The sequence below is a fragment of the Pseudophryne corroboree genome, chromosome 7 (genome assembly GCF_028390025.1).
Source record: "Pseudophryne corroboree isolate aPseCor3 chromosome 7, aPseCor3.hap2, whole genome shotgun sequence".
Classification (NCBI taxonomy): Eukaryota; Metazoa; Chordata; class Amphibia; order Anura; family Myobatrachidae; genus Pseudophryne; species Pseudophryne corroboree.
The window spans coordinates 64,273,564-64,298,155 of NC_086450.1; positions in this window are offsets into that span (position 1 = coordinate 64,273,564).

Consider the following 24,592-nt stretch of genomic DNA (forward strand, 5'->3'; position numbering starts at 1 on the left):
CACTGGGTAGATGTATGGACTCCCGCCGCAAGAACAGCAGCGGCGGCACCAGTAGCAGCATCTCGCAAACGCCAACTCTTTCCTAGGCAGGCTACGCTTTGTATCACCGCTTTCCAGAATACGCACACAGCTGAAAACCTCTTACGGCAACTGAGGAAGATCATCGCGGAATGGCTTACCCCAATTGGACTCTCCTGTGGATTTGTGGCATCGGACAACGCCAGCAATATTGTGTGTGCATTAAATATGGGCAAATTCCAGCACGTCCCATGTTTTGCACATACCTTGAATTTGGTGGTGCAGAATTTTTTAAAAAACGACAGGGGTGTGCAAGAGATGCTGTCGGTGGCCAGAAGAATTGCGGGACACTTTCGGCGTACAGGCACCACGTACAGAAGACTGGAGCACCACCAAAAACAACTGAACCTGCCCTGCCATCATCTGAAGCAAGAAGTGGTAACGAGGTGGAATTCAACCCTCTATATGCTTCAGAGGTTGGAGGAGCAGCAAAAGGCCATTCAAGCCTATACAATTCAGCACGATATAGGAGGTGGAATGCACCTGTCTCAAGTGCAGTGGAGAATGATTTCAACATTGTGCAAGGTTCTGATGCCCTTTGAACTTGCCACACGTGAAGTCAGTTCAGACACTGCCAGCCTGAGTCAGGTCATTCCCCTCATCAGGCTTTTGCAGAAGAAGCTGGAGACATTGAAGGAGGAGCTAACACAGAGCGATTCCGCTAGGCATGTGGGACTTGTGGATGGAGCCCTTAATTCGCTTAACAAGGATTCACGGGTGGTCAATCTGTTGAAATCAGAGCACTACATTTTGGCCACCATGCTCGATCCTAGATTTAAAGCCTACCTTGGATCTCTCTTTCCGGCAGACACAAGTCTGCTGGGGTTCAAAGACCTGCTGGTGAGAAAATTGTCAAGTCAAGCGGAACGCGACCTGTCAACATCTCCTCCTTCACATTCTCCCGCAACTGGGGGTGCGAGGAAAAGGCTCAGAATTCCGAGCCCACCCGCTGGCGGTGATGCAGGGCAGTCTGGAGCGACTGCTGATGCTGACATCTGGTCCGGACTGAAGGACCTGACAACGATTACGGACATGTCGTCTACTGTCACTGCATATGATTCTCTCACCATTGAAAGAATGGTGGAGGATTATATGAGTGACCGCATCCAAGTAGGCACGTCACACAGTCCGTACTTATACTGGCAGGAAAAAGAGGCAATTTGGAGGCCCTTGCACAAACTGGCTTTATTCTACCTAAGTTGCCCTCCCACAAGTGTGTACTCCGAAAGAGTGTTTAGTGCCGCCGCTCACCTTGTCAGCAATCGGCGTACGAGGTCACATCCAGAAAATGTGGAGAAGATGATGTTCATTAAAATGAATTATAATCAATTCCTCCGTGGAGACATTGACCAGCAGCAATTGCCTCCACAAAGTACACAGGGAGCTGAGATGGTGGATTCCAGTGGGGACGAATTGATAATCTGTGAGGAGGGGGATGTACACGGTGATATATCGGAGGATGATGATGAGGTGGACATCTTGCCTCTGTAGAGCCAGTTTGTGCAAGGAGAGATTCATTGCTTCTTTTTAGGTGGGGGTCCAAACCAACCCGTCATTTCAGTCACAGTCGTGTGGCAGACCCTGTCACTGAAATGATGGGTTGGTTAAAGTGTGCATGTCCTGTTTATACAACATAAGGGTGGGTGGGAGGGCCCAAGGACAATTCCATCTTGCACCTCTTTTTTTCTTTCATTTTTATTTGCGTCATGTGCTGTTTGGGGAGTGTTTTTTGGAAGGGCCATCCTGCGTGACACTGCAGTGCCACTCCTAGATGGGCCCGGTGTTTGTGTCGGCCACTAGGGTCGCTTATCTTACTCACACAGCTACCTCATTGCGCCGTTTTTTTTTTTTTTTGCGTCATGTGCTGTTTGGGGAGGGTTTTTTGGAAGGGACATCCTGCGTGACACTGCAGTGCCACTCCTAGATGGGCCAGGTGTTTGTGTCGGCCACTAGGGTCGCTTATCTTACTCACACAGCTACCTCATTGCGCCTCTTTTTTTCTTTGCGTCATGTGCTGTTTGGGGAGGGTTTTTTGGAAGGGACATCCTGCGTGACACTGCAGTGCCACTCCTAGATGGGCCCGGTGTTTGTGTCGGCCACTAGGGTCGCTTATCTTACTCACACAGCTACCTCATTGCGCCTCTTTTTTTCTTTGCGTCATGTGCTGTTTGGGGAGGGTTTTTTGGAAGGGACATCCTGCGTGACACTGCAGTGCCACTCCTAGATGGGCCCGGTGTTTGTGTCGGCCACTAGGGTCGCTTATCTTACTCACACAGCTACCTCATTGTGCCTCTTTTTTTCTTTGCGTCATGTGCTGTTTGGGGAGGGTTTTTTGGAAGGGACATCCTGCGTGACACTGCAGTGCCACTCCTAGATGGGCCAGGTGTTTGTGTCGGCCACTAGGGTCGCTTAGCTTAGTCATCCAGCGACCTCGGTGCAAATTTTAGGACTAAAAATAATATTGTGAGATGTGAGGTATTCAGAATAGACTGAAAATTAGTGGAAATTATGGTTTTTGAGGTTAATAATACTTTGGGATCAAAATGACCCCCAAATTCTATGATTTAAGCTGTTTTTTAGTGTTTTTTGAAAAAAACACCCGAATCCAAAACACACCCGAATCCGACAAAAAAAATTCGGTGAGGTTTTGCCAAAACGCGGTCGAACCCAAAACACGGCCGCGGAACCGAACCCAAAACCCGAAAAATTTCAAGTGCACATCTCTAGTATTGACCCAGGTGGAAAAACCACTGTGTACGTGTAATCTAGCACTAAAAGAGGACTAATAGAGGACCTGCCAGCGGAGCAGAGGGCTGAGCCCTCGTTACATGTATGTAAGTATTACATCACACATGTCTTTGCAGTCATACACAGGATTAGAATCTATGACCTGTTACACCTTACTGTTAAAGCTATTTGCCCCTGCTGAGGCTATTTTTAATCTTAGGTAGTAACATCAAAAACCTTAAACTGTATGTATTATATAAAATCCAAAGGTGCAGCACTCCTTGCGGCTTGAATAAAGGACAACAGCAGGGCATGCGTGTAGACGTTTTAAAGCCTTTATTGCTGCATTGTCATCAGGTCTTTTTTCCGCAATACAGGCATTGAAATGTTGTCAACACTGCTGTTGTCCTTTAATCAAGCCGCTAGGACTGCCACACCTTTGGACGTTATGTGACTACTATTTGTGGAGGCACCCGGTGCAGTAACATGGGCTTAATGGGAGAGCCGGGCACTATGGTCTATATCTGTATATTATTGAACCCATTATAATAATTTTTTTAGTAAGTTTGTGGCACAGTGGAAATTGGTGGGGCAGTGGGTAATAAAAAAACTTAATTGGTTCCCCCTTCTACTGCCCTGCCCACGCACCCAGAAACACCTCCCCAATATTAAATTATGTAAAAAAGGGTCCAATTCCAAAGATATCTTTCATCTTTCAAATTGTTTGAAAAATTGCCTAGTGTGTACATTCAATTTAATTTGTCAGGGCTCTGGGAAGTTCAAAGGAAATTGCTCATCTTCCGCATTCTTTATCTTTCACATTGGTCATGTCTTCTAGTGTGTAGGGCCCTTACCCCACTCTTCCCACAGCCTAACCCAACACCTCCCCCCTTGCAGACTTACCCTCCCCTGTGATGGCTAAACCTAACCATCCCACCCCGCAGCGTAACCCTAACTCCCCCCCTCCCCCAGCAGCCGAACACTAACTCTCCACAGTGGTGCCTAAACCATCTCCCCCAACAGCCTAACCCGCTCCCGCAGCCTAACCCTAACTTCCACCCCGCAGCCTAACACTAACCCCCCTCCCCACAGCCTAACAATAACCCCCCTCCCCGCAGCCTAACACTAACCCCCCATCCCCGCAGCCTAACACTAACCCCCCATCCCCGCAGCCTAACACTAACTCCCCTCCCCACAGCCTAACAATAACCCCCCTCCCCGCAGCCTAACACTAACCCCCTCCCCACAGCCTAACACTAACCCCCCATCCCCGCAGCCTAACACTAACTCCCCTCCCCACAGCCTAACACTAAACCCCCATGACCGCAGCCTAACACTAACCCCCCCTCCCCGCAGCCTAACACTAACCCTCCATCCCCACAGCATAACCCAACTCTCCCCCCGCAGCCTAAACCTAACTCCCCACCGGTGGTTCTTAAACCTAACCCCATTCCACCCTGCAGCGCAGAGCCGTAACTAGCTATGTGCGCTGTGTGTCTTGCACACAGCGCAGGATGAGCTGGGGCGCAATCAGCAGCTATCTATACTAGACAGCGCCGGTGCCTGAGTGTCCGTTCCACCTACCACCTCCCCCAGCCGGAGCTCAAAGCGCAGCTGCAGGGAACCTACAACAACCCCCCCTCTGCTGCTGCTTCTTACTCCTTTTGTTCATCCCGCCTCGACGCCTTCTCGCACTTCCTGTAGCCGCTGCTGCTCCCTGTATGTGCAGGTACGAGGCTGGCAGTCGCATTGCTTCCTGTTCCTTTGCATGTATTTCTACAGTCTGTAAGGTGGGGGCTGTGGCGTAACTAGGGGTCCGCAGCCCCCGCGCTCGCTTGGGTGAGCGCAGGGCTGCGGGGCGCCCTAGCCGCCACTGATCTCTGCTGTGAAAGAGGGACACGGAGGGCGCAGCGCGCGCCTCTCCTGTGTCCCTCCTGCGTCTCCGGCATGTCTATTAAATGAAGTGCCTGTTCGTGAGCTCTGATTGGCTCACGAACCGGCACTTCATTTAACAGACATGCCGGAGACGCAGGAGGGACACAGGAGAGGCGCGCGCTATGCCCTCCGTGTCCCTCCTTCACAAAACAGCGGGGGGGAGTTGTACCTGGCACTGGGGGGAGCATATATGACACTGGGGGAGGGGTAGCATATTTGGCACTTGGGGGGACATAGTTGGCACTGAGGGGGCATATGTGGCTATGGGGGAGCATATTTGGCACTGGGGGATATATGTGTACCTGACACTGGGGGATGGGGGGGCATATTTGTCATTGGGGGCATGTGTGTACCTGGCACTATGGGGGAATATCTGGCACTGGAGGCATATGTGGCACTGGGAGCACAGCCCTAGCAACAAGCAATACCCCCTAGCAATGAGCATGACACCCAGTGCATGAAACCCCTGGCAATGAGTATGACACCCAGTGCATGAAACCCCTGGCAACGAGCATGACACCCTGAGCATGAAAACCCTTGGCATTGTGCATGGAACCAAAAGCATGAAACCCCTGGCAATGAGCAGGTAATTTAAAAGTAATTAGAAGCCTTACTTTAGGACTTAATGTGTAATGGGCATTGCGGTGTGTGGCATAATGTATCACGGACATTGTGGTGTGTGTCATAATGTGTCACAGGCATTACGGTGTGTGGCATACTATATCACGGGCATTGTGGTATAATGTCTCAGGGGCATTGCAGTGTGGCATAATGTATAACGGGCATTGCGGTGTGTGGCATAGGGTATAACGGGCATTGCGGTATGTGTCACATGCATTACGGTGTGTGGTATACTATATCACAGGCATTGTGGTATGTGGTATAATGTCTCAGGGTCATTGCGGTGTGTGGCATAATGTATCACAGACATTGCAGTGTGTGTCATAATGTGTCAGGCATTACGGTGTGTGGCATGCTATATCACGGGCATTGTGGTATGTGGTATAATATCTCAGGGGCATTGCAGTGTGTGGCATAATGTATAATGGGCATTGTGGTGTGTGGCATAGGGTATAACGGGTATTGCGGTATGTGTCACAGGCATTACGGTGTGTGGTATACTATATCACGAGCATTGTGGTATGCGGTATAATGTCTCATGATCATTGCGGTTTGTGTCATAATGTGTCACAGGCATTGTATGTGCTATAATGTATCAGGGGCATTGCAGTGTGTAGCATAATGTATAATGGGCATTGCGATTCCTGTCATAATGTGTCAGAAGTATTACGGTGTGTGGCATATTGTGTCGGGGGCATTACGGTGTGTGGCATATTGTGTCATGTGCATTATTGTGTGTGGCATAATGTCTAAGGGCCATTGCAGTATGTGGCATAATGTATCCTGGGCATTACTATAAGGAGGAAAAATGACAAATAATGTAAGGGGCATGAATCAGAATCATTTTTCTTTCCTGTGGTGGCCAACGTCTGGGCGTGCAGGCTGCAAAACTGGGGTATAAAGGAGTCTTTTCCTGCAATGCCACGCCCCTTTATGCAAAGCCACGCCTATTTCAACAAAGCCATGCCCCTTTATGCGGCGCGCGCAGATTCATCGCTTTACTAGTGCCAATTATGGGGGGGGGGGGGGGCAGATAATTTTTTGGCTTGGGGGAGAATAATTTCTAGTTACGCCACTGGGTGGGTGGCAGATAAGTGTCACAGCCACAAGCAGGTCTGACCCGCAGCAGCAGCAGGTACATGTAGTGCGCGCAGTGGTAAGGGGGCGGCTGCATCCCCCGGACACCACTCAGCCCCGTATCTGCCCACACTGACCCTCAGCCACCGGGATAGAGACTGTGCAGCTACAGAACCACCCAAGGAGGTAATAATAATGATGATAGCTACGGTCCGTCCTGTTAGTAATTACTTTGTGTTGTGTATACAGGCATGCTGTGGGCCGTCTCTTCCGATGAGCAGTCTTTAGTGAATAGCTGTTATCGCTTTGCTGATCTGATAGTTCAGAACATGAGGGTAGCATTTACTTGTATATAGTGGCCGTGTCCGCAAGCCCAATCAGGACTTTGCACCACGAATTGCATTCATTCCTAAATTGTAAGTTTAAAATGAGGTGTATTCTGTGGATATGTAGGTGTTAATAGTACTGTATATGTGTAACTACTGGATTCGCTGCAGAAACACAAAGTAGATAATGCTGCCGTACAGTAGTCAGGTTTTAAGACTCTGTGATAGTGTAGGACATGCATGAAGGTGGGGTACCTTGGCGATCGGTTTGCAGGCTTCCATGCATTGGTCAATTCACTAACTAAACCCCCATCATTTATTTATTGAAGTGTTGAGGATAAGTGAGCTTACTTGGGTGAGTGCTGGGTTCTCTGTCTGAATGCATTTGAGTGATGTGGTCATGGGCTACATGCACCCCACCCTATGAATGGTAAGTGCATTGGGGTGCCCCGCTTCTGGGGAGGTGAGTGCTTTATGTGTGTATGTATACTGTATATATTTGTGCATTGTTGTTCACACATATATATATATATATATATATATATATATATATATCTCTTACGTCCTAGAGGATGCTGGGGTCCACATTAGTACCATGGGGTATAGACGGGTCCACCGGGAGCCATTGGCACTTTAAGAGTTTGAGAGTGTAGGCTGGCTCCTCCCCCTATGCCCCTCCTACCAGACTCAGTTTAGAAAATGTGCCCGGAGGAGGCGGTCACAGCTAGGGGAGCTCTACAGAGCTTTTCTAGTAAAGTTTGTTTTTACAAACTATTTAGAGTTTATTTTTTTACAGGAGGCTGTTGGCAACAGCCTGCCAGCTTCGTGGGACTAAGGGAGGGAGCAGTGTCCACCCTGCGGGGTCTGAGCCACTGACTCCGCTGACTGGACACTGACCTCCAGAGGGGTCGGATCGTACTCCGCCACATGGGACAGCACGCCCCAGCAGCATGCCGCCAACCCCTTACAGCGCTGTAGAGTGGTGAGTGAGACACCGACCCCCCTAGCAAGCGGGGCCGGTGTGAAGATGGCGGCAACGGGGAGGGAGCGCAGTACTAACTGCGCTCCTGTGAAGGTTCAGAGGCACAAAGTGCAGTGCTGTGAGGGGCACCCTGGGCGAGCGCTTACCCCCACACTGGTCAGCAAGTCTGTCGGGGTCCGCGGATCTCAGCCAGCAAATTTCTCGTCAGGCCAGTATAATCTGTGAATAGCGGGAAGACAGCGCCATTAAGGGGGCGGAGCTTCTCCTCAGAGCGGACCCAGCAGCGTTCCAGTGCCATTTTCCTGCCTGCACAGCGCTGGATGGAAGAACAAGTCCCCCCACAGCAGCTCCAACTGTCAGTACACGGTACCAGGGGGTTATAGAAGGGAGGGGAGGCTGTAAAACGACTGTGTCTCCTATTAAGTCTGCGTTGGTAAGAGTTCTCCTTTTACTGAAAGCGCTGTATTGTGGGTTGGCTCTAATCTCTGTATCTCTCTTGCCATTCTTGGGGGGGAACTCTGTCTGCCCCCACCTGTGTGTGTATGGAGTGTTTGGTGGTCTCCTTTAGATATGTCCAGGGACACTGTGTCATATGCTGCAGAGGATTTATCCTCCCAGGATGATCCCATTCCATGTAATCAGGATAGCACTGGTTTAGCACAGATACCAGCAAGGGAACCAGAGTGATTTTCCTCTATCAAATCTTGGATTTCTCAGATTTCTGACAGGGTTGCAAGTAATGAATCTGCAACCCAGGTATTACAGAGTTCTATGGCAGTATGGCCCGATTCTGGTACCTCAGGACGTCCCGCTATATACCCCCACAAACATGCGCTTGTGCATGTCACACAAGATGACACGGACACCGATTCTGACACTACAGATGGTGATGGGGATGTGTTGCATGGGTCCGCATCTCTTGCAAAGGGGGTGCAATTGTTGATAGAGGCTATCAGGGATGTGTTAAATGTTAATGATACCACACCTGAGCAGGTTGAGTAGGCTTTTTTCACTGAAAATAAAAAAAGCCTCGCTAACCTTCCCTGCGTCAAAGGAGTTGAAATGCTATAATTGAGAAAGCATGGGAAAACCCTGAGAAAAAGTTTCAGATCCCTAAAAGGGTCCAGGTGGCTTTTCCTTTCCCTGAGAATAGGAAGAAATGGGAAAACCCTCCGTTTGTTGACGCATCTGTGTCCAGACTCTCAAAGAAGGTGGTTTTGCCTGTTCCAGGATCTACTGCCTTAAAGGAGACGGCAGATAGGAAAATTGATAACACGCTTAAATCAATGTACACTGCTTCTGGGGCCATATTACGTCCCACTATTGCTAGTGCATGGATTGCAAAGGCAATAGTGAAGTGGTCAGCTACCTTACTTGGGGATTTGGATACGATGGATAGGGATGACGTTGCATTATATTTACGCAACATACATGATTCTGCAGGTTTTATGGTAGGATCCATGATAGACCTGGGTTCCATGGCTGCGGGAATATCTTCCATGTCTGTTTCAGGTCGTCGGGGACTGTGGCTGCGCCAATGGTCGGCCCATACGGAATCCAGAAGAAGTGTGGCGTCCCTTCCATATACAGGTCAGGCTCTCTTTGGGGAAGCTCTAGACGTGTGGAGAACCACCGCTACAGCGGGTAAGTCTCCGTTTCTTCCCTCAGCAGTACCTGCTCCGAAGAAATCTCTCTCTCCAGCTGCAACGCAGTCCTCTCGACCTAACAAGCCTAGAAAGGACAGAACATCCAATACCTTCTTTAGGGGAGGTCAGATTAAGTCCAAGAAACCTACCACTGCAGGTTCCCAGGAACAAAAGCCTGCTTGGGGTACGCCAAAGTCCTCCGCATGACTGTGGACTGCACGCCCCAGTGGTGGGGCAAGTGGGAGCGAGACTCAGACACTTCAGTCATGTCTGGGCATCGTCCGGCCTGGATCCCTGGGCGGTAGATATTGTGTCTCAGGGATACAGGCTGGAATTTCAAAGTCTCCCTCCTCATCGCTTTTTCAAGTCAGGCTTACCAGCTCTGTTGGAGGACAGCACTGTACTACAAGACGCTGTCCAAAAGCTGGTGGAGGCATAGGTCATTGTGCCAGTGCCTCCTCATGTGCTGACCAAAGGTTACTATTCGAACTTTTTCGTGGTACCGTTACCGGATGGTTCGGTCAGGCCCATTCTGAACCTAAAATCTTTGAACCCCTTTCTAAAGGAGTTCAAGTTCAAGATGGAGTCTCTCAGGGCGGTGATATCAGGTCTGGATGAGGGGAAATTCCTGGTATCACTGGATATCAAGGATGCGTACCTCCACATTCTGATCTGGCTGCCACATCAGGCTTATCGCCATTTTGCATTGCAGGACAGTCATTTCCAGTTCCAGGCCCTGCCATTCGGCCTTTTCACAGCACCGAGGGTGTTTACCAAGGTGATGGCGGAAATTATGATTCTCCTTCGCAAGCAGGGTGTGAACATCATTCCATATCTGGACGATCTGCTGATAAAGGCATCGTCCAAGGAGAAGCTACTGCAGTCCATTGTTCTCACAACACGACTGCTCCAGAGTCACAGTTGGATTCTGAACCTTCCAACGTCACATTTGGAACCAACCCAGAGGTTGTCATTTCTGGGAATGATCCTGGATACGGAAGTGCAGCGGGTGTTTCTTCCGCAGGAGAAGGCGTTGGTGATACAAGCCATGGTCCGGGATGTTCTGAAGCCACCCCGGGTGTCGGTTCATCAATGCATTCGCCTATTGGGAAAGATGGTGGCCTCTTACGAGGCTCTCCAGTACGGGAGGTTCCATGCTCAGACCTTCCAACTGGATCTCCTGGACAAGTGGTCGGGATCTCACCTCCACATGCACCAGAGAATTCGTCTGTCACCAAAGGTGAGGATTTCACTCCTCTGGTGGCTCCAATTGCCTCACCTCCTGAAAGGCCACAGGTTCGGGATTCAGGACTGGGTCCTTCTAACAACGGATGTGAGCCTCAGGGGCTGGGGAGCAGTCACTCAAGGAGTAACCTTCCAAGGACGGTGGTCAAGTCTGGAAGCCGGCCTGCCCATCAACATCCTGGATCTAAGAGCCGTCTACAACGGTCTTCTTCAGGTGGCCCCTCTTTTGAGAAATCGGCCATTCAAGTGCAGTCGGACAACGTAACAACAGTGGCTTACATAAACTGACAAGGTGGAACGAAGAGCAGAGCGGCAATGTCAGAGGTGACAAGAATACTCCTCTGGACAGAAAAACACGCGTTAGCACTGTCAGCCATCTTCATTCCGGGAGTAGACAACTGGGAAGCAGACTTCCTCAGCAGACACAATTTTCATCCAGGAGAGTGGGGACTCCATTCGGAGGTGTTCAAGGAAATAACAGATCTTCGGGGCTTACCCCAAATAGACATGATGGCCTCTCGTCTCAACAAGAAGCTTCAGCGTTATTGTTCCAGGTTGAGGGACCCACAGGCAGTGGCAGTGGACACCCTGGTGTCTCCATGGGTGTGCCAGTCAGTGTACGTGTTTCCACCACTTCCACTCATCCCAAGAATCCTAAAGCTCATAAAGAGAACAAGGGTTCAAGCGATCTCATTGCCCCAGACTGGCTACGAAGGGCTATGTACGCGGACCTTCTGAATCTACTGCAAGAAGAGCTGAGGCCTCTTTCTCTTCGGGAGGACCTGCTGCAGCAGGGGCTGTTCACCTATCAAGACTTACTGCGGCTGTGTTTGATGGCATGGAAGTTGAGCGCCTGATTCTTGCTCGGAAGGGTATTCCGAAGAAGGTTATTCCTACCCTCATACAGGCTAGGAAAGGGGTAACGTCTAAACATTACCATCCTATTTGGAAGAAATATGGCTCTTGGTGTGAGTCCAAGAAGTTTCCTACGGTGGAGTTTCAACTGGGACGCTTCCTCCTCTTCCTGCAAGCAGGAGTGGATATGTGTCTGAGGTTGGGATCTGTGAAGGTCCAGATTTCAGCCCTATCCATTTTCTTTCAGAAACAATTGGCTGCCCTCCCTGAGGTTCAGACCTTTTTGAAGGGAGTTATGCATATCCAACCTCCCTTTGTACCGCCTACGGCACCTTGGGACCTTAAAGTAGTGTTGCAGTTCCTCCAGTCGGATTGGTTTGAGTCTCTACAGGAGGTAGAGGTCAAATTTCTTACATGGAAGGAGGTCACTTTGTTGGCCTTAGCTTCTGCTAGACACATGTCTGAGCTGGGGGCTTTATCCTGTAAAAGCCCTTACTTGATCTTCCATGAAGATAGAGCTGAGCTCCGGACTAGTCAGCAGTTTCTTCCAAATGTTGTGTCGGCATTTCATATCAACCAACCTATTGTGGTGCCAGTGGCTACTAACTCCAAAATTACATCAAAGTCCTTGGATGTCTTAAGGGCTCTGAAGATTTATGTGAAGAGGACTTCTTGTCACAGAAAGTCGGACTCTCTGTTTGTCCTATATGATCCCAAGAAAATTGGGTGTCCTGCTTCTAAGCAGACGATCTCTCGCTGGATCAGGTTTACTATCCAGGATGCTTATTCTATGGCAGGACTGCCGTGTCCAAAATCTGTTAAGGCCCACTCTACTCGTAAGGTGGGGTCTTACTGGACGGGTGCCCGGGGTGTCTCTGCAGTGCAACTTTGCCGAGCTGCAACTTGGTCTGGGTCGAACACGTTTGCAAAGTTTTATAAGTTCGATAGTTTGGCCTCTGATGATCTGAAGTTCAGTCAATCAGTTCTGCACGAGCCTCACCGCTCTCCCTCCCATTCTGGGAGCTTTGGTACATCCCCATGGTACTAATGTGGACCCCAGCATCCTCTAGGACGTACGAGAAAATAAGAATTTACTCACCGGTAATTCTATTTCTCGTAGTCCGTAGTGGATGCTGGGAACTCCGTAAGGACCATGGGGAATAGACGGGCTCCGCAGGAGACTGGGCACTCTTAAAAGAAAGATTAGGTACTATATCTGGTGTGCACTGGCTCCTCCCTCTATGCCCCTCCTCCAGACTTCAGTTAGGGAAACTGTGCCCGGAAGAGCTGACATTACAAGGAAAGGATTTGGAATCCAGGGTAAGACTCATACCAGCCACACCAATCACACTGTACAACTTGTGATAACCATACCCAGTTAACAGTATGAACAACAACTGAGCCGCATTCAACAGATGGCTCATAACAATAACCCTTAAGTTAAGCAATAACTATCTACATGTATTGCAGAGAGTCCGCACTTGGGACGGGCGCCCAGCATCCACTACGGACTATGAGAAATAGAATTACCGGTGAGTAAATTCTTATTTTCTCTGACGTCCTAGTGGATGCTGGGAACTCCATAAGGACCATGGGGATTATACCAAAGCTCCCAAACGGGCGGGAGAGTGCGGATGACTCTGCAGCACCGAATGAGCAAACTCAAGGTCCTCCTCAGCCAGGGTATCAAACTTGTAGAATTTAGCAATTGTGTTTGAACCCGACCAAGTAGCAGCTCGGCAAAGCTGTAAAGCTGAGACCCCTCGGGCAGCCGCCCAAGAAGAGCCCACCTTCCTCGTGGAATGGGCTTTTACTGATTTAGGATGCGGCAGTCCAGCCGCAGAATGTGCAAGCTGAATCGTGCTACAGATCCAGCGAGCAATAGTCTGCTTTGAAGCAGGAGCACCCAGCTTGTTGGGTGCATGCAGGATAAATAGCGAGTCAGTTTTCCTGACTCCAGCCGTCCTGGAAACATAAATTTTCAGAGCCCGGACTACGTCCAGCAACTTGGAATCCTCCAAGTCCCGAGTAGCCGCAGGCACCACAATAGGTTGGTTCAAATGAAATGCTGATACCACCTTTGGGAGAAATTGGGGACGAGTCCTCAACTCTGCCCTGCCCATATGGAAGATATGGCCTTTTACATGACAAAGCCGCCAATTCTGACACACGCCTAGCTGAAGCCAAGGCCAACAGCATGACCACCTTCCATGTGAGATACTTTAGCTCCACGGTCTTAAGTGGCTCAAACCAGTGGGATTTCAGGAAATCCAACACAACGTTAAGATCCCAAGGTGCCACTGGAGGCACAAAAGGGGGCTGAATATGCAGCACTCCCTTGACAAACGTCTGAACTTCAGGCAGTGAAGCCAGTTCTTTTTGAAAGAAAATAGACGGCCGAAATCTGGACCTTTATGGACCCCAATTTTAGGCCCATAGTCACTCCTGACTGTAGGAAGTGCAGAAATCGACCCAGCTGGAATTCCTCTGTTGGGGCCTTCCTGGCCTCACACCAAGCAACATATTTCCGCCATATGCGGTGATAATGTTTTGCTGTTACATCCTTCCTAGCCTTTATCAGCGTAAGAATCACTTCATCTGGAATGCCCTTTTCCGTTAGGATCCGGCGTTCAACCGCCATGCCGTCAAACGCAGCCGCAGTAAGTCTTGGAACAGACAGGGCCCCTGCTGTAACAGGTCCTGTCTGAGAGGCAGAGGCCATGGGTCCTCTGAGATAATTTCTTGTAGTTCTGGGTACCAGGTTCTTATTGGCCAATCCGGAACGATGAGAATTGTTCTTACTCCTCTCTTTCTTACTATCCTCAGTACCTTGGGTATGAGAGGAAGAGGAGGGAACACATAAACCGACTGGTACACCCACGGCGTCACTAGTGCATCCACTGCTATCGCCTGAGGGTCCCTTGACCTGGCGCAATCATTTTTTAGCTTTTTGTTGAGGCGGGACGCCATCATGTCCACATGTGGCCGTTCCCAGCGATTCACAATCTGTGTGAAGACTTCTGGATGAAGTCCCCACTCTCCCGGGTGGAGGTCGTGCCTGCTGAGGAAGTCTGCTTCCCAGTTGTCCACTCCCGGAATGAACACTGCTGACAGTGCAAGCACGTGATTCTCCGCCCATCGAAGAATCCTTATGGCTTCTGCCATCGCCATCCTGCTTCTTGTGCCGCCCTGGCGGTTTACATGGGCGACCGCCGTGATGTTGTCTGACTGAATCAGCACTGGTTGGTTTTGAAGCAGGGGCTCTGCTTGACTCAGGGCGTTGTAAATGGCCCTTAGTTCCAGTATATTTATGTGTAGTGAAGTCTCCTGACTTGACCACTGTCCTTGGAAATTCCTTCCCTGAGTGACTGCCCCCTATCCTCGGAGGCTTGCATCTGTGGTCACCAGGACCCAGTCCTGTATGCCGAATCTGCGGCCCTCGAGAAGATGAGCACTCTGCAGCCACCACAGCAGAGACACCCTGGCCCTCGGGGACAGGGTGATCAACCGATGCATCTGAAGATGCGATCCGGACCACTTGTCTAACAGATCCCACTGAAAGATCCTTGCATGGAACCCGCCGAAGGGAATTGCTTCGGAAGAAGCCACCATTTTTCCCAGGACTCGCGTGCAGTGATGCACCGACACCTGTTTTGGTTTCAGGAGGTCCCTGACCAGAGATGACAATTCCTGGGCCTTCTCCACCGGGAGAAAAACCTTCTTCTGTTCTGTGTCCAGAATCATGCCCAGGAAGAGCAGACGCGTCGCAGGAATCAGCTGCGACTTTGGGATATTCAGAATCTAGCCGTGCTGTTGCAACACTTCCTGAGATAGTGCTACGCTGACTAACAACTGCTCTCCGGACCTCGCCTTTATAAGGAGATCGTCCAAGTACGGGATAATTATAACTCCCTTCTTCCGAAGGAGTATCATCATTTCGGCCATTACCATGGTAAATACTCTCGATGCCGTGGATAGACCAAACGGCAACGTCTGGAATTGGTAATGACAGTCCTGTACCACAAACCGGAGGTACTCCTGATGAGGTGGGTAAATGGGGACATGCAGGTAAGCATCCTTGATGTCCAGCGACACCATGAAATCCCCCTCTTCCAGGCTTGCAATAATCGCCCTGAGCGATTCCATTTTGAACTTGAACTTCCTTATATAAGTGTTCAAGGATTTTAAATTTAGAATGGGTCTCACCGAACCATCTGGTTTTGGTACCACAAACATTGTGGAATAGTAACCCCGTCCCTGTTGAAGGAGGGGAACTTTTATTATCACCTGCTGGAGGTGCAGCTTGTGAATTGCCTCCAGTACTACCTCCCTTTCCCTGGGAGCAGCAGGCAAGGCTGATTTGAGGTAACGGAGAAGGGGAGTCGCCTTGAACTCCAGCTTGTATCCCTGAGATACTATTTGTACAGCCCAGGGATCCACCTGTGAGCGAACCCATTGGTTGCTGAAGTTTCGGAGACGCGCCCCCACCGCACCTGGCTCCGCCTGTGGAGCCCCAGCGTCATGCGGTGGACTTATTGGAAGCAGGGGAGGACTTTTGTTCCTGGGAACTGGCTGTCTGGTGCAGCTTCTTTCCTCTACCCCTGCCTCTGGGCAGAAAGGATGCGCCTCTGACACGCTTGCCTTTCTGAGGCCGAAAGGACTGTACTTGATAATACGGTGCTTTCTTAGGCTGTGAGGGAACCTGTGGTAAAAAAGTCGACTTCCCAGCTGGTGCTGTGGACACGAGGTCCGAGAGACCGTCCCCAAACAATTCCTCACCCTTATAAGGCAAAACCTCCATGTGTTTTTTAGAATCAGCATCACCTGTCCACTGCCGAGTCCATAATACTCTCCTGGCAGAAATGGACATTGCATTAATTCTAGATGCCAGCAGGCAAATGTCCCTCTGGGCATCCCGCATATATAAGACAACGTCTTTTATATGCTCGAGGGTTAGCAAAACAGTATCCCTGTCGAGGGAATCAATGTTGTCTGACAGGGTATCAGTCCATGCTGCTGCAGCACTACACATCCAGGCTGAAGTAATAGCAGGTCTCAGTATAGTACCCGAGTGTGTATACACAGACTTCAGGATAGCTTCCTGCTTTCTATCCGCAGGCTCCTTTAGGGCGGCCGTATCCTGAGACGGCAGTGCCACCCTTTTTGATAAGCGTGTGAGCGCCTTGTCCACCCTAGGTGATGTTTCCCAACGTAACCTGTCCGTTTGCGGGAAGGGGTACGCCATCAGTAACCTCTTAGAAATCACTAGTTTCTTATCAGGGGAACTCCACGCTTCTTCACACAATTCATTTAACTCATCAGATGGGGGAAAAGTCACTGGCTGCCTTTTCTCCCCAAACATAATACCCCTCTTGGTAGTAACTGGGTTAATGTCAGAAATGTGCAATACATTTTTAATTGCAGTAATCATGCATCGGATGGCCCTTGTGGACTGTACATTTGTCTCATCCTCATCTACACTGGAGTCAGACTCCGTGTCGACATCTGTGTCTACCATCTGAGCTAGCGGGCGCTTATGAGCCCCTGACGGCTTCTGAGTCGCCTGGGCAGGCGCGGGCTGAGAGCCCGGCTGTCCCAAGGCTGCTGCGTCATCGAACCTTTTATGTAAGGAGTTGACACTGTCGGTTAAGACCTTCCACTTATCCATCCACTCAGGTGTCGGCCCCGTCGGGGTCGACAGCACACTCATCTGCTCCTGTTCCGCCTCCACGTAACCCTCCTCATCAAACATGTCGACACAGCCGTACCGACACACCGCACACACACAGGGAATGCTGACTGAGGACAGGACCCCACAAGGTCCTTTGGGGAGACAGAGAGAGAGTATGCCAGCACACACCACAGCGCTATATAACACAGGGATATACACTATACTGAGTGATTTTTCCCAATAGCTGCTTATTATCTTATTTGCGCCTAAATTTATGTGCCCCCCCTCTCTTTTTTACCCTTTTCGTAACAGGATACTTGTCAAAGTCAGAAAAATATCACGCTACACACTGCCATATTTGCACCTCATGCGAGTGCCTGTTGCACGTTCATGAGCCCTGCCGTGCGTGCGCATACTCGCCGCTGCGGGCACCCGCAGGCGCACGGTGTGCACATTTACGGTAAAGTTTATGTGCGTCTAGCGGGCGACTCGTTCGTTACATATTTTAACTATATAATGTATTTTGTAGATCATGGTCCCCTTGATAGATTCTGAAAGTTTAGTTAATATAGCATGTTCATGGACAAAGAGATCCCTCTTTGTTTGATACGAAGGGTCAGACATGGGTCATACAGTGGTGTTTAGTATCCATCGGAAGAGTATTTAATTAGCAATATTCCGGTGTTGGTTTGAAGCGGATTAATCGCTCGTGCGAATAGTTATGGACATAAGAAGTTTATGTACTTTTACTATTATTTTCACTTACTTATCCATGCGGCGGGAAACCTAGTTTCCCACCCACCTGAGCAGTTGGAAATGGTCTCAGCCCACCTGTATGAATCAACCTATGACCTTTTGTTATAATACGAAGACGAATTCCTGTGTCCAATGAACAATGAGATTGTAGGGACCATTGAATTGTATTGTGTGTGGGGCATAAATAGACAAGCCGATCATATCCAGCTCACTCTCTTCAACGGTTCTCATTGCTGATAATCGGGAGCTGGATATCGAGGCGCATGCGATCGTTCCCCTTGTGCGTAAGTTTTTCTCCGCAATCATATTGTCTTTCTTGTTATTGTGAGCCACATCTCTCTCTCTCTCTCTCTCTCTCTCTCCTCCTCTTTCTCTCTCATTTTCCCTTAACCGTAATTGTATTGTATTGTATTTCCTGTGTAGTTATCTGGTTAGTTAGTCTATGTTATATTGTAGTGTATGACTTGTATTGTATTATCCTTTTGCAAGTATAACATTCATATAAGGCGTTAGACCCTAAGCCCAGTATTTGTGTATTTCTTATAGTGTTAAGTATTCTCAGAGCGTCGGTGACGCTCGAACAGCTTTTAAGTTAATAAGGTTACACTGTGTTGCATCTACACCCTATCACTACACCAAGGTTTACTGCATAATACACTGTTTTATGGTATAGTTATAAAGGTTTAACATTGTGAGCGTCTGCGCCGCTGGTGATCTCCTCGTGGTCCCGAGCGTCCGCTACGCTATAGCGAACCATAACGTTAGTCAGCAGCCGATAGCGGGCCTGCCTGTGATCTCTTGGCCGTGAGCGAACGTGGCGCTTGAGCGTCTCGACTACGGCTAAGCGATCGTTACGCAACGTGCGTACCCTTACGGTATTCCATACGTCAATAGCGTACAGTGTTCTTAGACCTCTTAAAGGGTTTTAAGTAAGACAAATATTTAGCTTTGTCAATTGGCGGCTCGTCCGTCCTTCACATATCTGCACTAGGTAATTTCAGCAGACATTATCCATCAGCAAAGGGCGGGAGATCATATTCCTCGTAGTGCTGTCTGGATAAGCGTCTGCTTCGCTTAGTAAAGGGTGCTGAGGGAATCCGGAACCGGAGGTAAGAACAACACGCTAGTGTCTTTTAAAACTGTTTATTTCTGTCTTGCGTACGCACACACGCATATCTGCATTTCTTTTATTCGTGTATTTTCATATATCACTCTCCTGTTTGCCATTTTATAATTGATAAACGTGCTAAGAGAGATTTGTCGCTATTTCATAGTTAAAGTGTAAAAGTAATACATTAAGGTATAAAGTGCAAAGCACGCACGCAGCTCTACCTAAAGATACAAGGAGAGATTGGTGTGGTGTTCGGTAGATGATCGAGGATCATCTACATTGATAAACGTGTAAATTGTGTTACGGTGGATATTTACTTTGCGTACACGTGTCTCTAACAAAGGGTGAGACTCGCGTACGCAACTCAAAGGCCGACGCACGCAGCGTATATTACGCAACGGAGCGCCCGGGTACGCCCACGTAACTCAAATCACACACTAGTGTTATTGTAACAGGCGAAAAGGTGGCAACGCGATAAATAGCGAAAGTCTATTTTAGTGTCCGAAATTTAGACTAACAGATCCTTCTCCAAATTTACAACACATCTGGTCTAAAGGAAAGAAAATTTCTGCGCAGAAATAGAAATAGAAACAAAAGTGTACATGTGGTGAGTGAGTGTTTGCAATTATACAATTTTTGAGGTTGAACCACAAGAAGTCGAGTTCTCGTGAGGTACATGCATGTAAGTGACGTACATGGTGGCTAGGGAGGCATCCCTTGTTAAACATAAATCTGAGCATTAGAGTATAGCAGACCAGGAGGTCACACTGTAGTACAGACCAGGAGGTCCAGAACAGACCAGGAGGTCCAGGTACAGCAGACAAGGAAGTCCGCTATAAATAGAGAAAAGAGCACAACCCAGGGGGTTGGTGCAGAACCCATATAGGCCATTAAAGCTCATGCTGAAGGAATTCGCAGCCGAAATTTTCGATTCCACTGGTCGCTCTGCACATAAGATTAGTTGCTTATGTGCTGAACGATTGTACCGCACGTAGTTGTGTGCATTAGTTAAATCTGACCAGTACCATTTGTGTACGAACCGGGTCATAAATACTATTTGTACATTCTGACGTGATTTGTGTAATTTTTTATTTTCTAAAGGGAAGTTCGCTGGTCACTCAGGAATTATCCAACAACCAATAGTTACTGGAAAGGGTCAATGCTCTGCGGAACACACTCACATGTTCCAGTAAATAAAGGTTCCTAGGGGCCCTGGGTCGAGTACGCCAGCACTAGGACAGTGTGTAGGTCGTATTGGTCGGCGTGGGCGAGTGAGTGGGGTACTCGGTAAACCGCCACCGTCAGCCTATCTTGAACATTTTGGTTTTTGTAAGGGTTGGCTGAAGAAAGCAACGCCTACAGGTATGGGGGCCAATTGTTCAGGTAGGGGGCGATCAACCTCGGTTCGGGTTGATTCAGTGAACCGACCAGTCGGGTCGGCAAGGTACGTAATGTGTGAAAAATACGGTTCACACACAGAGGTTTTATGTGATGAATGGGAGAGAATGACTGTACATGATGGGGAGAAATTCCCAAGAGTAGGTAGCTTTAGCCCAGAAGTGTTACAAAATCTAAGGAGGAGGATATGTCTCATTAAATCAACAAAGAGACGGATCAAACATTATGATTATTTGCAGTTATGGCAACAGGAGGGTGAAATACAGAGAGGATTGGCTCAGGCGGCGGGATCTAACCCTATCAAGAAACTGATAGCCACGGCCCCACTGCCACCATACATATCAGGAGAGAAATTGGTTGCGGAGAATGACGCACTAGGGTGTAACAAACAAACACTTAGCAACTGTGTAAATGTTAATAAGTTAACCAATGCAAGTATTAACCCGTGCAAGTTGTACCCTGTTTTGAACTTTCCCCAGGAGTGTGATCAAGAGGACGAATCGGCAACAATATCGGCGCTCTCTCTAGCAGCCACCATATCAGAAACTACAGTAGGCACGGCCCAACCCTTAAGATTAGTAACAAAGGCCCCTAGCGGAGGGACAGGTGAGGTCGTATCTACGGGTAAGTACGGCACCATACACTATGCTGAAACCATTTCACCACAGGCTGTAGAATCTACACAGAATGATGTTGCTAGACTTAATCCTGTTAGGGTGATAGCTGTTCCAAATGGGAAAACAGACACCACAGGAGTCACTCCCATTAGGAACATTGCCATGTATAGCCCATTTTCCCGAATGGAATTAAGAACCATAGTGTCTGAATTCCCTGACCCTAGGAAAGACTTAGTTGCTAGCCAGAAATACATCAGAGACCTAGGGAACACTTTAGAGCCCAATAACAAAGACTGGCAGGTATTGCTGAGGGCATGTTTACCCTCCAATGTCGACTCGGCCCAATTTTTAGCTGACTGTGGATTGGATCAGGATGTACCTCTTACAGATGTGTACAACAAAGATAATGTAAAAAGGATAAGTTTACAGTTAAAGGAGTATTTCCCAGCTGTAGTTAAATGGAACAAGATATTCTCCATTAAACAAAAGGAGTCAGAAACAGCTGCAGAGTATTTTCACAGGGCATTACTAGATATGGCTAAATACACAGGCATAGAGGACATTAAAACAAACATAAACCATCGAGAAGTAGCAGTGTCTGTACTAATGGATGGCTTAAAAGAGGCATTAAAGACAAGGGTACAGACCACGCAACCATGTTGGCGAGGTCTGTCGGTGGCTACTTTGAGAGAGGCAGCTATTGATCACGATCGGAATATCACCAGACACAGGGAATTACAAGGTGATAAGTTAATGGCCGTAAGTATACAGGCCCTGACCACAAGGCAGCCTTTGTATAAATCACCAAACCCTGTGGGTAAGTCAAATGTGGTAACCTGTTATTCTTGTCATAGAGAAGGACACTTTGCACGAGACTGTAAATCGAGAAACATACAAAAGTCTTATCAACCCCCTAGACAACGACACCACACACGACATTGGGAGCAGGGTCCACAGAAACGGAGTTATGAGCCACATGCAGGGGAAACAAAAAGATACCCCCCGAACAGAGACTGGCAAGCCTCTGGTAGTTCCCATTTAACCCCTTCACAAGTAGTTGCTGCCAGCGGGATTCAGGGAGGTCACCATACCCAATAGGGGTGTGGCCATACCTGTAATCTGCAGCCAGTAAAATTGATTGCAAGTCTTGGAAGTGAACCCGAAATTGCAATTAATGTAGCTGGTAAATCATTAAACTTTCTTGTAGATACGGGGGCGGCCAAATCAGTGATAAATTCGACAGTGGGCATGAGAACCACTGGTAAGACAATTCCAGCCATGGGAGTAATGGGAGTAGTCCAGCATTACCCTGTTAGCAAACCAGCCGAGATTACAATAGGGCCTTTACATACCAAGCATTCCTTTTTGCTCACTGCATCGGCACCGACTAATCTCCTGGGAAGAGACTTATTGTGTAAAATGGGGTGCGTCATTTATTGTACTCCTGAAGGTGTATTCTTGGACATACCTGAGAATCACGTTCAGGAAGTGCGAGACATGTTAGACTCCCCATCAAAATTAATGACACATACCATTATGACAAATAAGATTCCATCCCAAATAGAAGAGATGACATCCCAGATACCAGAGTCACTTTGGACAAAAGATGGACAGGACACTGGATTAATGGCAAACGTAGCTCCAGTAGTTGTACAAGTAAAAGATGGTAGGATAGCTCCAAAAATCCCACAGTACCCTCTGAAGCCAGAGGTGGAGTTAGGAGTTTATCCCGTAATAGAGCGCTTGCTACAACAGGGCATTCTGGTAAGAACATCCAGCACTGCCAATAGTCCCATCTTCCCTGTGAAAAAGAGTGGGGGGAGGGGTTACAGGCTAGTGCAGGATCTAAGGGGGATTAACAAAATAGTTGAGAGTCAGTTCCCCGTAGTGCCAAATCCAGCTGTCATCCTTATGCAAATCCCTCCCACTGCGAAATTTTTCACTGTTATTGACCTCTGCTCCGCTTTCTTTTCGGTACCTCTGCACCCTGACAGCCAATATTTGTTTGCATTTACATACAGAGGAGTCCAATACACATGGACTCGATTACCACAAGGTTTCATAGATAGTCCAAGTATATTTTCCCAGGCTTTGCATGATTGTTTACAGTCTTTCCAACCAGAGAGTGGATCAGTATTGATACAGTACGTGGATGATTTACTACTGTGTTCAGATTCATTGGAAGCATCCCTGAAGGATACGAAACAGCTCCTGTTTCATCTTTCAGACACAGGACACAAGGTTTCCAAAGACAAGTTACAATTATGCCAAACTAAAGTAAAATATTTGGGACACTGTCTAACACAAGGACTGAGACACCTGACCGCTGATAGAATTCAAGCAATTAGAGACATGACTCTGCCTCAAACCCAGCAACAGATCAGAACGTTTTTAGGAATGTGTGGGTATTGCCGTAACTGGATCCCAGGATTTTCCATTCTAGCATTACCTTTGCAGGAGATGGTTTCCTCAAACAAGCCTGATCGGATTTCGCACACAGACGAGTCCGAGATGGCATTTGAGAGACTTAAACAGTGCCTAACGCAGGCACCAGCATTAGGTATGCCAGACTATGGGAAACCCTTTGAGCTGTACGGAACAGAAAGTGCTGGTTGCGCGGCAGGCGTCCTAACCCAAAAGCACGGTGATGGAGCATACTACAGCGCTCAGCTAGATACGGTAGCGCGATCCCTCCCCACATGCTTGCGAAGCGTTGCTGCGATAGCATTGCTAGTAACGAAAAGCAAAGATGTAGTGCTAGGTCACAACCTCACAATTCATACACCACATGCAGTGTCAGCCTTGTTAAATTCTGCCCAAACCAGGCACGTCTCATCAGCGCGGTTTACAAGATGGGAATTGGCACTAATGGCCCCCGTAAACATCACCATAAGGAGATGCAGTGCATTAAACCCTGCAACATATCTCCCAGGTGTGCCTGGACAGGCACAAAGGGTGGAGGATGAGAGTGGTGGGGAAGGAGGATTTAATACAAAGGAGGACACACATGATTGTATGGAATATTTGACCCAAAATTTTACCGCAAGGCCTGACATCAGTGACAACCCACTGGAAGATGTAGATCTAACTTTCTACACGGACGGTAGTTGTCACAGACAGTCAGACTCGGGAGACTTGTGTACTGGATACGCAGTCGTAGATGACCAAGGCACCATAGAAGCTGAACCGCTAGGCCCACCTCACTCAGCCCAGGTTGCTGAACTGGTCGCCCTAACCAGAGCATGTGAATTGGCTAAGGGCAAGTCAGCCAATATCTACACCGATTCTAGATACGCCTTCGGGGTGGTCCATGATTTCGGAGCCCTATGGCGCCTCAGAAACTTCATGACGGCAGCTGGTACACCGGTAGCGCATGCAGCCCACATCAAAAGGCTTCTAACAGCGATACAGGAACCCGACAGAGTGGCTGTTATCAAGTGTAAAGCACACACATATAGCCAGGACCCAGTATCACTTGGTAACAGCCGAGCAGACGAAGCAGCTAAGTTAGCAGCTGGTACCCCCAGACAGACAGACACCACACAAT